The sequence below is a fragment of the Hemiscyllium ocellatum genome, chromosome 3, assembly GCF_020745735.1.
Source record: "Hemiscyllium ocellatum isolate sHemOce1 chromosome 3, sHemOce1.pat.X.cur, whole genome shotgun sequence".
Lineage (NCBI taxonomy): Eukaryota > Metazoa > Chordata > Chondrichthyes > Orectolobiformes > Hemiscylliidae > Hemiscyllium > Hemiscyllium ocellatum.
In genome coordinates, this window is record NC_083403.1 from 73,976,959 (window position 1) to 73,992,014 (window position 15,056).

Below are 15,056 nucleotides of genomic sequence, written 5' to 3' on the forward strand. Positions count from 1 at the left end.
CCCCGTACCACCCCTAATTCCCACATATGCACACCTACCCATATGCGCACACACATGCAAAACAATTCAACTTTCTTTTTACCAAGTGGTTCATTCGTCTTAATAAATAGAATTGGTACATGTGGGTCCAAGTTATGCCAGGTTTCTTGAGGGGAAATGTGTTGCTAAAATTGGTCCAAATGTATTCAAAGCACTCAGAAGATCTGTTTGAAAGGTGAATATACACTTAAATTCTTGTTCGCCTGGAACCACGTCATTGCTTTTGTGTTGCAATCAATGTCCTGGAACCTGCCCTGAAATGTAAACAGGCAGGTTTTACAGGACCCACAACTGAGAAGTTGTACACCATCAACAGTTATGGCAAGCAAGACTGTAGCTGATATGAGCAAATCTGTAAAATGCATTTAAGATATAATTCACCGTTGTCATTAATGCAAAGACTATGATCATTTGATTTAAGTGAAGAAACTGAAATGTCTCCTAACTATTCCGTCTCTTGCACTAAATGTAAGTTCATAAACTGTATATGGAAATCAGTACATTTGTTACTCCTTTAATGTACACAGTTGTTTATAAAAACCTCTTCTACTGTATAATGCCTCTTTGTTTTGTTCAGCTGTGAAACTACAGTAGCTTAGTTCCTTTCTTACCTACCTAAATCTAGCTGGAGAATGAACGGTCATGTCTTCTGTCTGTACTGTTACCTTCAGTGACTCTAATGGTATGTTCTATTTCTCATTTCTATGGTGCCTCTCACCAACACTGGAAAACATATCAGTTTTCACATTGACTGTGTTGATGTTGACTGTATGCAGCTGTACCTAACCACCATGACCCCTAACTTCACCATTGTCTCTGTATTATCCGGTTCCTTGGCTAAAATAGCAAATGCGCAGACGGTCAAAGGCATTGTTTGAGGCTGAACCCGACTGTTGGAAACGTTGCCATATTTGAGCCCAGATTCAACCACATATCCACAACATCCAAAGACTGTCTTTGTGCCGGTCTCTACTCATGTGTTGATGTCCTTGTTTATGCCTTTGTTAATTCTAAACCTTGTTATTCCAACATATCATACAACTATAGAAATTATGCAGCACAGAAGGAAGCCATTCTACCCATCTTGTCCATGCCGATCCGAAAGCAGCCTGCTCACAGAATCCCTACAATGCAGAAAGAGGCTATTCAGCCGATAGAGTCAGCCCTGAGTCTGCAAAGAGCATTCCACTCTCCAACCGATCCACAAAACCCCACATTTACCCCGCTGATCCACCTAGCCCTCATATCTTTGGACTGTGGGAGGAAACTGGAGCACCCAGAGGAAACTCATGCAGACGCAGAGAGCATGCAACTTCCACACAGACAGTCACTCAAGGCTGGAATCGAACCTAGGTACCTAGCATTGTGAGGCAGTCATGCTAACCACTGTGCCACCTTGCAGTGACATTTCTAATCTCATCTTCCTGCACGTGGCCCAGAGCACTGCAGCTTACAGCTCTTAAGGTGCAGATCCAAGTACTTTTTGAAAGCGTTGAGGATCTCTGCCTTCACCCCCAACTGAGGCAGCGAATTGCAGATACCCACCACCTGCTGTGTTTTTTTTTAAAAAAAGGTGTTCCTTGTGCCCCCTCTAATCCTTTACAAACACCAGTGGCTGATGTGCCATGCACATCCCACTGCAAATGTAAGGTTATCTAACTCTACATAAATCCGAACTTGCACCGAGTTCTGTTCATCATTATCTTGAGCTCAACGTTGTTTGTTGCCCCTACCCCCCAGTTAAGTGACATAATGATTTCGTATTCTCACCATTATTTTCAAATTCCTTTGTTATCAAATACTTTCAAGGCATTGTCCCTTGCTATGTCTTCAATCTACTTCAAAATATGTTTGCTCTAATTCTCACCTCTTGAGCATTTCAATTTAAGTTGCTGCAGCATTGGCAGCTGTGGATTCAACTGCCAAGACCCCAAGCAATGGAATGAATACCTTCTCCACTTGTCTGTTTCTCTACCTTGCTTTCCTCCTTTTTAAATATACCTTAAAATTTTCTATTTTAAGGGTTTGATTCCATATTGGGATTAGTTTCGAAGTTATCAATGTCTTATTCAAATGGGTGTTAGTCATTTGTTAATGCAGTTAATGAGTGTTAGTATATCTTCTAAATTGGTACTATGACCAAATCACTGCCATTCTCTCTCAGCATCTGTGTAATTTCATTATTTCCGGCTTATTTTTCACCCCTAACATGGAAACTAAAGCAAACGGTCATGCTCAACTGTCTTATCTGAAATGTGCAACTCTGCATTGACCAGAAGCATGTTGGACTGTGTAACTGAGCTAATCATTGGTAAACCTGTTGAGACAATGCAGAGCTCCTGTCTCTTGTTTGTGCAAATTATCAACAAACTGCAATATATGTGTTATTACTTTCATTATAATTTTCAATATCTGTGTTTGATATAGAAAGAAGTCATTCCTTCTAACTATAAGACAAGTACCAATATTCTTATGGATTTTCTAGCTGGTGTTTCCATTGCTTGCTGTTCCTCCAGGTAAAAGCCAACCAAGTGTCTAATGGCTCCTGATTGCGTGTGACTTCTGTTGACATGATTTGATGGCTCTTGTGATGCTGATTGTTCTTGTACAGTATTTAGGTGTACTTGAGTACCAGACCAGTTATTTTCTAGAAGCCATTTTTTGCAATGAACTTACATGAGACTTTCAGTTCAAATAATTTAATATTTAGACTTTAGAATGTGGCTTAAACTCCATTGACTTGACTTTTACCGCTGGCCTTCTTAGGTTTACTTATATTCTAAAATTAAAAGAATTAACAGAAACTTAAGACATAGGAGCAGAAATTAGGCCAATCGGCCATTGAGTCTGCAACGCTATTCAGTCATGGCTGAAAGGTTTCTCAATTCCGTTTTCCCGCTTTCTGTCTGTAGCCTTTGAACCCCTTGGCAATCAAAAAACTTATCTGCCTCTGTTTTAAATATACTCAATGACCTGGCCTCTACAGCCTTCTGTGGCAATGAATCTCACAGATTCACCACTCTCTGGCCAAAGACATTTCTCCTTATCTCTGTATAAAGGGCTTTCCCTTTACTCTAAGGCTGTGCCCTCAGGTCTTCTCTCTGCTGTCAATGGAAATATCTTCCCAGCATCCACTCTGTCCAGGCCATTCAGTATCCTGCAAATTTCAATCTGATTCCCCCCCCCCGCCATTTCCTTCTAAATTCCATCGAGTTTGGTCTCAGAGTCCACTAAAGGAGCTTTTTAGATTTAAATAATCGTAACTCTGGAAATGTAAAAAGATGTTTCTTTGGGGCCAGACTCAACAGAGAGTTCATTCCTACACCATTCCCATGGTACCATTCTTAAATAACAAGAAGGTTTACTGCATGATAGCAATGAGTAAGCTACATTTGTTTGGGCACAATTAGTCGGAGTTTAGGGAGCTGGTGCAAACACGTCTACTCCCTTGGAAACTGAGAATAGAACTCCATCTATCCAAATGGCTCTTCTGTGTGTACTCTGTGGTGGTGAATCCTCTACCATTATTCACTAGGCTGAAGAGAATAGAATAGAAAGTGAGAATAGAATTCCTTGTCCCCATCAATATACTGTGTGTGATATCAGTAGGATAGGTGTTACTAATGTAACATAATCATTAACTCTCCAGAAACATGTCTTAATACAACAGCCACCTTTACGGAAGGAAAGTTGAGATGAGATTTGATGAAGGCGTTCAAAATTCTGATAGAAAAGAAGTTGTTTCCATTGTTTGAAACATCAAAAACCAGAAAACACTAATTTAAGGTGAATCATAGTAGAACAAAATGACTTGAGGAACAAGTGATATATCTAGAATGCAATGCTGAGAGTGTGATGAAGGCAGATCCAATCATGGCTTTCAAGAGGGAATTGGATCATTATCTAAGGATGGAAAACTTGCAGGATTGTGAGGAAAAGATGCGGTGTGTCATTCATGTAGCAAGCCAGCATAGGCATGAAGGGTGAGGCAACCCTGCTTTGTGTTGTAAGCAATCTGTGATTCTAAACAAGGTTTGATAAATACCTCAATTCTGGTTAGTACTGAGTACAAGTGCAAGGTGATCACAAAATCTTCTGCATTATGTTTGATCAAAATAAAGCAAAAGCGAAATCTACAAAAATTACTGTTTTGTTCATCAGTTAAATTCAACTTTGGCAGCTGAGTTGAAGTAGTTATCAGCGATGTTTACACACAGATGAAATACTTGCACTCTAATTTGTCTAGCCATTTGGCTGACATGAAGAAAAGTTGTTGGAAATATGAAATCAAAACAAGATGTTAGAAAATGCTCAGCTTCTGAATTCGTATCAATAGAGAGAAGCTGAGTTAGTTTTTCAGCTTAAAGCCCTTTTATCATTGTCCTGAAAGGCTAACTTTGTTTCTTTCCACAGATTCTGTCAGACCTGCCCTACACTTTCAGATTTTATTTTTAAATACTACTACCAGCAATGGAAAGGTGTTTTTATGTGGTTTTTGTCGCCTTGACAATAAAGTCATCCTCTTTTTATTTTAATCCATTAGGGTCTTGCAATACATGAAATACTTTTCTTTTTGATGTAATAAAGAACCAGCTTAAATTTGAAAGATAATGGTAGACAAGAGTAGGTTAAACATGATTAAAAGTTGCGTGTAATGAAATGTGAAAGTTCTCTGTGATCATGGAATCTCATTGTTAAATACAGGATGTTCTTCTGCACCTACTTTAATCATGTCAGTTCCATGGTCTAATATCATTATTCCACAGCATTTACATGGGTACCACTAGCAAGACCTGGCAGGTCCTGTTGTGATGTTAGTCCTGCTCATAAAATATTTAAATGGAAATAATGTAAAGATTGGTCATGAAGATTTTGAAGTGATGAGGGTCTGACTATTTCCATTGACAGCTTGTTGCATTGTAGGATTGTCCTTGAGATCTCAAACAAAACTGTGTGTGACTGTGTTTCAGTATTGCTGCCAAAAACATGGCACTATTTACAAACAAATCCTTAAGATAAAGTCTAGTGCGAAAGGATGAATATTTAGATTATTTCAAAGAATTACTTAGAGCAGACTGTATATGTGAGGAACGTAATAGCAGCAGCTTCATTTGAATTTAAAAGTCACCAGCCGTCATCTTTAACATCAGTTGAAGAGATCCAGAACAGCACTTGTAGATTGCAGAGTTGTTTCTGGTTACTGTAGAATAAATTACAAAAGCTGGATTTACTGAATTGACAGGCTGAACACGTTCCAAAATTAGAATTCTGAAGATGAAATGCCCACATCCTCACAGACCTGCAGATGATGAACCAACGGTTGTTCATCGAATAGTAGCCCTGCCTAGATATTATGAGATCTTATGAGATGCACCTTAAATTCTGATGGTAGAAGGAAATGATGCAATCTATAAAAGGTGTCATGCATGTTCAGGTGGTCAGTCAACCTGAACATGTAATTTAACCAGTACGTTTAATACCCATACCAGTTTCTGAATAACCTTTCAGACGAGTACTAATGGATTGGGTAGGACAATACATAAAATGAAAGCAAAACGCCAGTATACCCTTATTGCCTTTGTAAGATGAACCTCTAAAAGTAAAATTCAATGTCCATTCAAGGTATTTAGGAGGGCTAGTAAAGTGATTTTTCTAAAAGCTTCCCCTGCTTGTAGGAAGAAAAATCGGGTATGTCACATAAACATTTTAAAACAACATCATCACAGTGGGCAGGATTGGAGGAGCAAGGTGCTAATAATGTAGGATGACCAAGATAATAAAAACGAGGTGGAAGGAGAAGGCAACCGTTTTCAAAGCATCCCTCATACAATTCGATTAGTTTACGCAGAAAAACTGGGACCATTAGACACTACTCTCTTATTTAAAGGAGGGAAAATGAGAGGATTTAGTGAAACTACCTAAGGAGTATAAAGAAATCTATAGAGATACATCTGGATGTATACATTAGCATGTTGTGGACAGAGGACTGTCAGTACCAGTAATTTAAAGTCCTTTTAGTTGAGCCTAAATAAACAACAAATGTTATGGACCAGACCAATCTCCTTTTAAAATAATCAAAATGTAGTCTATACCCTAAATGTTCTTATTTTAAAGGTAAATGTAAGGTGTTGCATTCCAGATGCAATTCAATTGGTTAAACTAAACACTTTTTTCATGCGCTATAGTAAAAGTGCAACAAAAGAAAGAAGCAATTGGAATAACTTAACTCTATTGGAAATAATAGATACAGTAACTATTACTAATTAACATTTCCAATACTGTAGTATCCTGTAAACACGCCCTTGGCAAAAAGCACATTCGAACATAGATTGTCTCATGTGCAGTCTGATCAGTATGAAAGAGATATGTGCAGCAGCTTTCCAGGGAGAGAGAGGTTTTTTCCTTCCACAATCTCAGTTCACACCCACTAACTAACTAAAGCAAGATCTCAAAAATCCTAGGTCTGTTTGTGTCTCCACCCACTTGTGCTTGCATTGTTCCAACTTTGAAAAAAAATCACCAAGGCTTCACAAATTGTGTATTTTCTCATAGATTGCTTATCACCTGTTCCCCAATCTTTCACTTAAAAAAAACAGAACAAAACACACCTCTTAAAGGCACAGCATTGTCACAACAAAGATTTCGTATATGCTAGAAGATCATTTGTTTGAACCTACCATAGTAACTGGAGTTCATTGCAAATGGTGGTTCCTAAAACTACATGGGAAATAATGAGATTTTTAGGGATATGTGGGTTTGACTGGAAATTACTATAAATAACTTCTAAATGAATATACCTTTAACAAATTTGGTAAGAGAGTAAGCCAAACCAGTATGGTCAGTAGAATGCCAGGCAGCCATACAGAACCTGAAGGCAGTACAAATAAATAAACAAACCAGTATTTGCTTCCATTGATTATTTTCCAAAGCTTTTAAAATGGAAGTTGATGTTAAAGAACCACCACAGATTAATGTTCGAAATGATCAGTTGATGTAACTTCCTGTACAGAGCTTCAATCATATAGCCTTCAAAAATTCTTTCTTTGCGGATCTTTTGCAAATATTATGTTCACAACTGTCTCTAGAGAATTTGTATAGGACTCAAGAATTTCCTTCTAACTTCCAATGGGCATGGCAACTACTAAAAGGTAAAGTTTTATTTTTGTTTGCTAATGCCAAGGGGTCAACAAATATAGACTCCCAGTATTTGGGAACTCCTTGTTTGAATTGTTTGGTGTGATTGAAAGGTTAGGGAATGTCTAAACCTCCAAACTTTAACTGCTGAACTTCTAAAATTGATATTTTATATTTTTTCGAGTGCATTTTATTTTCTTCAATAAATACTGAACTGTAGTTTAGGTTGGGTGATGAAAAGCTTGGTTAAAGAATGGATCTTGAGGTGAGGAAACTGAAACAATGACCACGTTTGGGAAAATGATTCCAAGAAGCTGCAGCTTCCAATGATGGAATGAAAGAAACTCTGAAGGCAGGATTTGGAGAAAGAGTGTGTTCAAGAGACCGTTTGGGACTGTGGATTAAGCAGAATAGGTCAGTTAAAATTGGAATGATGGACAGGTAGGATTGTAAGATCAGGCAAACTGGAATTGATGGATGGCAGATAGTTGGAGGTGAGTGAGAAGAATGTGGCAATATACATTTCTGATAGTGTTAAAACTTGCATGGAGGCTTGGATTGAGGTAGGAGCAGAAGTTAATATTGTGGTAAATGAAGGTAATCTTTGTAATGGGGGTTTTATGGGAGCTTGATATTGAACAGGATGTTGACACTACAAATAACCTTTCAATTTAAGACAGTGCCAAGAGGAGGATCAGTCAGCAGCAAGTGAGCATAGTTTATGGCAGGGGCTGAAAACAGAGACTTCAGCCTTCTAAATGTTTAATTGGCCAAGTTGAAATAAGATGAGACCTGAATATTTTTCTGAGAGCTCAAAGAAAATCTTGGATAAAAATTTTAAGGTTCACAGTTTTAGTCTTCACCATAGTCAATCATCTGATTTTGCGATAGTTTTCAGAGTAAACTGTTCTCGAAATAGAGGTTTTCTGAAGATTTTCGTTGGAGACAATAACATTATTTAGTAAAGTATGCTTTTATCAAGTATTCTTTGAACAAGAGAATTTGGTAGTTTTGCATGTGCTGTATTTCTTATTTGTTAGTTTAGCCAGAGTTGAGATTGCGCAAAAGATTTTTAAACCCAAAATCCATACCTGGTATTCAGTCTAACCGATTGTGTTGCTAATTGCATTAGACCGTCTGATATTATTTCTGATTCTATAGGAATGAGTGCTCAATGCAGATCACTAAGAGAATCACTACAAGCCAGAAAGTCACATCAACGACTTTGTGAACTCTGCGAATGCAGTTCACAAAGAAACAGTGTCACTTGTATTTGATGTGTTTCCGTATGTTATAAACTTGCTGTTACTGTCCACTTTAAGTGTTTTATCAATTGCCTTCAATTTAGAAAAATATGACTTGTAATGTTCAACTGTCTCATGTTCCTCTGTTTTTGTTACCTCGAGACTAGACTATTTCAACAATTCATGGCAGATCTCCTGCATTTTACCCTCTCTAAACTTAAGGTCTGCTGCCCATTACTTTGCACCAGGTCTGGATTCACATAGCCCACAGTGTGTACTGAACTGCATTGATGCCTGGAGCACCTTATTTTTAAATTCAAATGCTTGTTTTCAAATTCTTCCATTTGATCACCTTTCTCCCTCCAAATATTCACCCAGCTCCAAAGAATAGAATTGGTCTATTCTACACCGTTCTGATTTTGGCCTCTTGAGTATTCCTGATTTTTAAACTCTCCGGCATTGTTGGCTGCACATTTATTTGTCTTTGTTTCAGGCTTTCAAGTTTCCTTTTTATATCTCTGCCTCTCAACCTCACTTTCCTCCTTTTAAGACATCGCTTAAAACCTATCTCCTCTTGGCCAAGCTTTTGGACATCTCACCGCTTATTTTCTGATGTAGCCTGATATTATATTTGCTTTGGAATACACCTGTGAAATGCCTTAGGGTACTTTATTACATTGAAGATGCTGTATAGAAATGAGTTGTTTGCTTACATAGTGAAGTTTGGAGGGGTCAACAAGTACAGATCCTGCTCTTTCCTACTCTGTAATGCCAGATCCTGATATGATAATTAGGAGTTCACAAATTGCCCTGAAGTGTTTGTTGAACAAAAGGAACACTAAGAGTGATGTAAAAGCTGAGCCATTCATTTCTACAGTTGATACTGGTGGGCTGCTGACAAAATCGGTCAGTGGATTATCTATTAAGTTTGGACATGGGTTGATTAAAATGTTCAGCCATTCTTTTGGTTAGTCAAAATCTCTTTGTTTTTCCATGCCCTCATCCCATTGGACTTCTGTATTCTTTCTTTGTATTCCTTCAGCATTCTCTAATGTTCTAAGTTAAAAATCACACAACACCAGGTTATAGTCCAACAGGTTTAATTGGAAGCACACTGGCTTTCGGAGCGACACTCCTTCAACAGGTGATTGTGCAACCTGATGAAGGAGTGGTGCTCCCAAAGCTAGTGTGTTTCCAATTAAACCTGTTGGACTATAACCTGGTATTGTGTGATTTTTAACTTTGTACACCCCAGTCCAACACCGACATTTCCAAATCATGTCTAATGTTCTAAAATTCTAAGTTGAGTATCCCAGCAATCCTGTGTCAGCTTCAGTAGCAGCACAGTCACCAACCTGAGCTCTGCTCCTTAGATCTTCCTCCTTAAAGCCCTCTACTTAACTGCTTTCCAAGCTTTTCAATCCACATCTCTTCACCCAAGCTTTGGATTCTGTAAAGGTTGGGTACCTAGTTCCACGAGGACATTCCATGATGATTGTACAAGTGCATTTTGTTATTAACTGACACTACAATCATCTCTTGTCTCTTTGCTGCCCAATAACAGCTGATTCTGTTTTTAGAGCAGCTTTAGTATCGTAAAATCTCCAGCGCACCTCAGGGGAGTTTTATGAAGTAAAATTTGACATCAAGCCACATAAGGAGATGTTAGGGCAGATGGCCAACTCCTTGGATGAAAAGGGACTTTTGAGTAAGGCTGCATTTTACAGAATGCTCGTTACCAGGCTTAAAACAAATGTCAGGGAAACCTGCCCTAGATCTTCCAAAGGTTAGAGCCGCAGTAGCTGAGGGCATGTCCCGCAAGGGTGAAGGAAATAAATTCAGGGATGCTGAAGATATCAAAATTAGAGGAGTGCAATATCGAGGCTCGTTGTAAGGCCTTGGAAGGGCTTACAGATAGAGAGGTATGAAGCCATGGAGAATATGGAAAAAAATGTTTGCTATTTCTAAAATTGAGACATTGCTGAACAGGAAACCAACCAACCTAGGCCAGTGAGCAGAGGGTGATGGGTGATTTGGATGATGCGAATTATGACAAGGGCCACTGTGACTTGAATGCTTCAAGGTTTACAAATGTTTGTTGACTTGTTTGATTCCAAGGTTAGGTCAGTAAACATTCAGGAACAAATAACATAACTGTCAAATGTAACAATTTGAGATTATAAAGTTTTATCATTTGATTTTGTTACTTATTTGCTGAACTCAGTATATCAACTAGCAATTTACATACATTAAAATAAAATGTGCAATACTGTACACCTATGTGCTTTGTCCCATTTTCAGCTCAGATTTATTGCACTTTATCAGCAAGTAGACTTAATGTTTTAACACTTTAAACATTTTCCATTTTGCTGAGTTGCAAATCGAATGAATTTATGAAAATGCTCCATATCTAGTTGCTAGTTATTTTTCAGCTGTACAGAATTTGTGATTAACTGAAGTTTGACTCTTGCTTTTCTATTTTAACTAATTTCTTCGGCTGGAAATCAAATTATTTTACTCTTTTTTTCACTTTCACAATTTTCTCTTCTCACTACTTCGCCTTCCAACTACATACAAATTTTATCTTTACTTGCAACTCTAAACTAAAAGTTAAAACATTACATTTTCTTGAGTCAAAGCTGATCAGAATAGAATTTGCTTTATTTGTGTTTGAGTTTTGAGAATTAAACTGGTGCTGGGAAAATCCTTGAAGTATTGTGTAAAATTAGACAGGAGAACGAGTATCATCAAATCAGGTTATCCTAAGAAAAAAAACAATATAGTTTATTTGTCCTGATCCTGTTTTGTCCAGGAATTTCAGTTTTGTAGGCACCTCCTGTAGTTGGTGTGACCTCCAGGAATCGACCGATCATTTGAATTATTTTGGAGTACTTGTCCACTGTGATGATGGGGTGGGGGAGAAATTTTGTGGTGATTGTTTCTACAACTTTTCACCTCCTCTATTCATGCCTCTGAATTTACTTTTTAAAATAAATAGTTCTGAGGCACAATGTTATTTTGCCTTCCTTTTCCATGTATTGACTAACCTAACTGAAAATGTGTTGCTGGTTAAAGCACAGCAGGTTAGGCAGCATCCAAGGAACAGGAAATTCGCCAGAGCCCTTCATCAGGAACGAGGAGAGTGTGCCAGGCAGGCTAAGATAAAAGGTAGGGAGGAGGGACTTGGGGGAGGGGCGATGGAGATGTGATAGGTGGAAGGAGGTCAAGGTGAGGGTGATAGGTTGGAGTGGGGTGGGGGCGGAGAGGTCAGTAAGGAGATTGCAGGTTAGGAGGGCGGTGCTGAGTTGAGGGAACCGACTGAGTCAAGGTGGGCGGAGGGGAAATGAGGAAACTGGAGAAATCTGAGTTCATTCCTTGTGGTTGGAGGGTTCCCAGGCGGAAGATGAGGCGCTCCTCCTCCAGCCGTCGTGTTGTTAAACTTATTGACTAACCTAATCTAGACCTCGATTATTGCCAGTTTTAATGTTTGTTTTCCAGTCTTTGCCCAAAGTTTCAGACTTGCAAATTTCAATGAATAAGAATCCTTTTGTTAGTAATAGATCAACATTTTTGCCCATCCCTCTTTGCTTTAAAGTTATGATGCTTTCGAGAACCACTGTCGATTGTGTAGTGAAGGTAGACAAACAGTGCAGTTAAGAAGAGAGTTTGAGAATTATGACCAAGTGAAGATGAATGATTATTTCCCAATCTATGGTATATGATTTTGGAGGGGAACTTGCAGTTACTGATGTTCCCATGTAGCTGCTGTCACTGACCTAGATGCTAACAATCCAGATTTTGGAAGGTGGTGTTGAAGAAGCCTTGGTGGCTTGTTGCAGTGTTCCTATCACTGGTGCACCAGTGGGGGAGGGAATGAATATTCAAGATTGTGGCTGGGATGCTGAGCTTCAAGTATTATTGGATCTATGCTCATCCAGACAAGTACTCCATTGCACTTTTAATTTATGCTTTGTGGTTGGTGAAAAGGCTATGGGGAGACAGAAACAAATTTACTCACCACAGAATGCTTGCAAATCTGCTTTTATATACATAAAAGTGTTTATGTACTTGGTCCAGGTAAGTTTCTGGTAAGTGGGGACTGTGAGGATATTGATTGAGAACTTTGTGATAATGTCATTGACATCAAGGGAAAGTGATTCAATCCTGTTTTGTATTGGCGATGTACATTACCCAGCATGTATGTACTGTGCTGTTGTTCAGCTCAAGTGTGGAAGTTGTCCAGGTATTGCTGCCTGCAGGATTACTTCTTTTCTTTCATTGTGTGGCCATCACTGACCAGGCCAGAATTTATTACCCATAACTAATTGCATTTGAGAAAGTGGTAGTAAGATGCCTTCTTGAACTGCTGTAGTCGAAGTGGTTTGTATATACCCATAGCACTGTTGATGAGGGTGCTGCAGGATTTTGACCCAGTGACAGTGGGTGAACATTGATATATTTCTAAATCAACATGGTGAATGACTTGGCAGTGATGCTGCATCATTTATCTGCTGCCCTTTTCCTTAAGGAAGTAGAGGTTGTGAGTTGAGAAGGTGTTGTTTAAGAAACCTTCGTGAGTTGTTGCAATGCATCCTATAGATGCTGCACACTGCTGTCACTATGTCGGTGGTGAAGGGAATGAATACTTAGTGGATGTGGTGCTTTGTCTTGGATAGTATCAAGTTCCTTGGGTGTTGGAACAGCTCTTATCCAGGCAAATGGAAGCAATTCCATCACACTCCTGAATTTAGATGGTGACCAGTCTTCGGGGAGTCAGGAACTGAGTTAGATTAGATTACTTACAGTGTGGAAACAGGCCCTTCCGCCCAACAAGTCCTCACCGACCCGCCGAAGCGACAACCCACCCATACCCCTTACCTAACACTACGGGCAATTTAGCATGGCCAATTCACCTGACCCGCACATCTTTGGACTGTGGGAGGAAACCGGAGCACCCGGAGGAAACCCACGCAGACACGGGGAGAACGTGCAAACTCCACACAGTCAGTCGCCTGAGGCGGGAATTGAACCCAGGTCCCTGGCGCTGTGAGGCAGCAGTGCTAACCACTGTGCCACCGTGCCGCCCTGAGTTACTTGTCACAGATTCCTGATTTCTGACTTGTTTTTATAACTGCAATCGATAAGTTTCAGTTTCTGGTCAATTGGTAATCCCCAGGATGCTGACAGTAGGATTTCAGTGATAATGCTGTTGAATGTCAAGGATTGGATTCTCTCTTGTTGTAGACAGTTATTGTCACACTGTAAGTGCCAGGCAATGTTACTTGCCACTCATCAGCCCAAACTGGAATGTTGTCTAGCTCTTGCAGCATTTAGACAGGGCTGCTTTCTTAGGAGTCGTGCATGTACTGAACATTGTGCAATCATCAGTAAACATCCCCACCTCTGATCTTTGGATTGAGGAAAAGTCACTGAAGCAGCTGAGGAAGGTTGGGCCCAAGACAGTACCTTGAGGAACTGCTGCAGAGATATCTGGTGCTGAGATGATTGGCCTCCAGAAACCACAACCATCTCCCTTTCTAGTAACTATAAACTCAAACCAGTGGAGAGTTTTTCTCCTGATGCCCAATATCCAAGGAACTCCATTGGAAAAAATATTCTAAAACTAAATTTATAAATTATTTAAAATAAAACAAAATGAACAAATATAAAATTGAAGATGTCGGCTTCAGCTGACAGTCATATTAGAAACCTTAACACTGTTTCTTTCTCTGAGGTGCTGTTGAACTTATTGAGTTTCTCCAGAACCTTCTGATTTTTATTCCAAGCACCTCTATCTTTCATGGCATTTGGTTTTTATTGAAAGTTGTCTTTTCCCTACCTAGGATCATCACAGTACTGTTTGAGACCATTTCCTGTTTAGTAATCAGGAATTATATTGCTAACATTAAATCACACCTATCCTAAAACTAATAATTTTACTCACTCCTTCAAGTTCGCAAATGAACTCATCGTCTTGTTTTCTAATGCCAACAAAATCTGACAGGAATGTTATTGTCCAGTTGTGAATATTGCTTGGAGTCATACCTGGCACAAAGGAAAGTGGTTGTGGTTGTTGGGGATCTGTCATCTCAGCTACAGGACATCTTTTCACGGATTCCTTAGAGTTCCTTGCAGCAACTGAATCTTACATCATCCCTCCATTATAAAGTACAGAGCTCAGGGATATTGGCTGATGACTGCATGATGCTAAGCACTATTTGTGATATTTTAGATAGTGAAATAGTCCATATGCAGCAAGACCAGGATGTCATTCAGACTTGAGCTAATAAATGACATCTAACATTCATGCCACACAACTGGCAGGCAATTTCCCCAATTTCTCACCATTCTCTCCTTAACTTTCAAAGGTATTGTCATTGCCAAATCCCCTGCTCTCAATATTATAGGGATTGCCATTGACCAGAAACAGAAGTGGATTAGTCATATAAGTACTACAGCTGCAAGAGCAGAGCCAGAGTCTAGGAATCCGGCAGTGAATAACTCAACTCCTGAGCCGCCAAAGTCTGTTCATCATCTACAAATTAGGAGTGTGCTAGAATATTCTCCACTTGCCTGGCTGAATGCAGCTCCAAAACTCCAGTGTCTTGACACCACCCAGAATGAAGCAGATAGTGTGAT

The 15,056-nt window shown here is 39.2% G+C and overlaps 1 protein-coding gene across 1 annotated transcript in view; it reads left to right on the forward strand.

The window, feature by feature from the left end:
* The window catches only part of rnf217 (ring finger protein 217), an 80,900-nt gene that overhangs the window by 19,226 nt on the left and 46,618 nt on the right, over positions 1 to 15,056 (forward strand). The gene's annotated exons all lie outside the window — the stretch shown is intronic.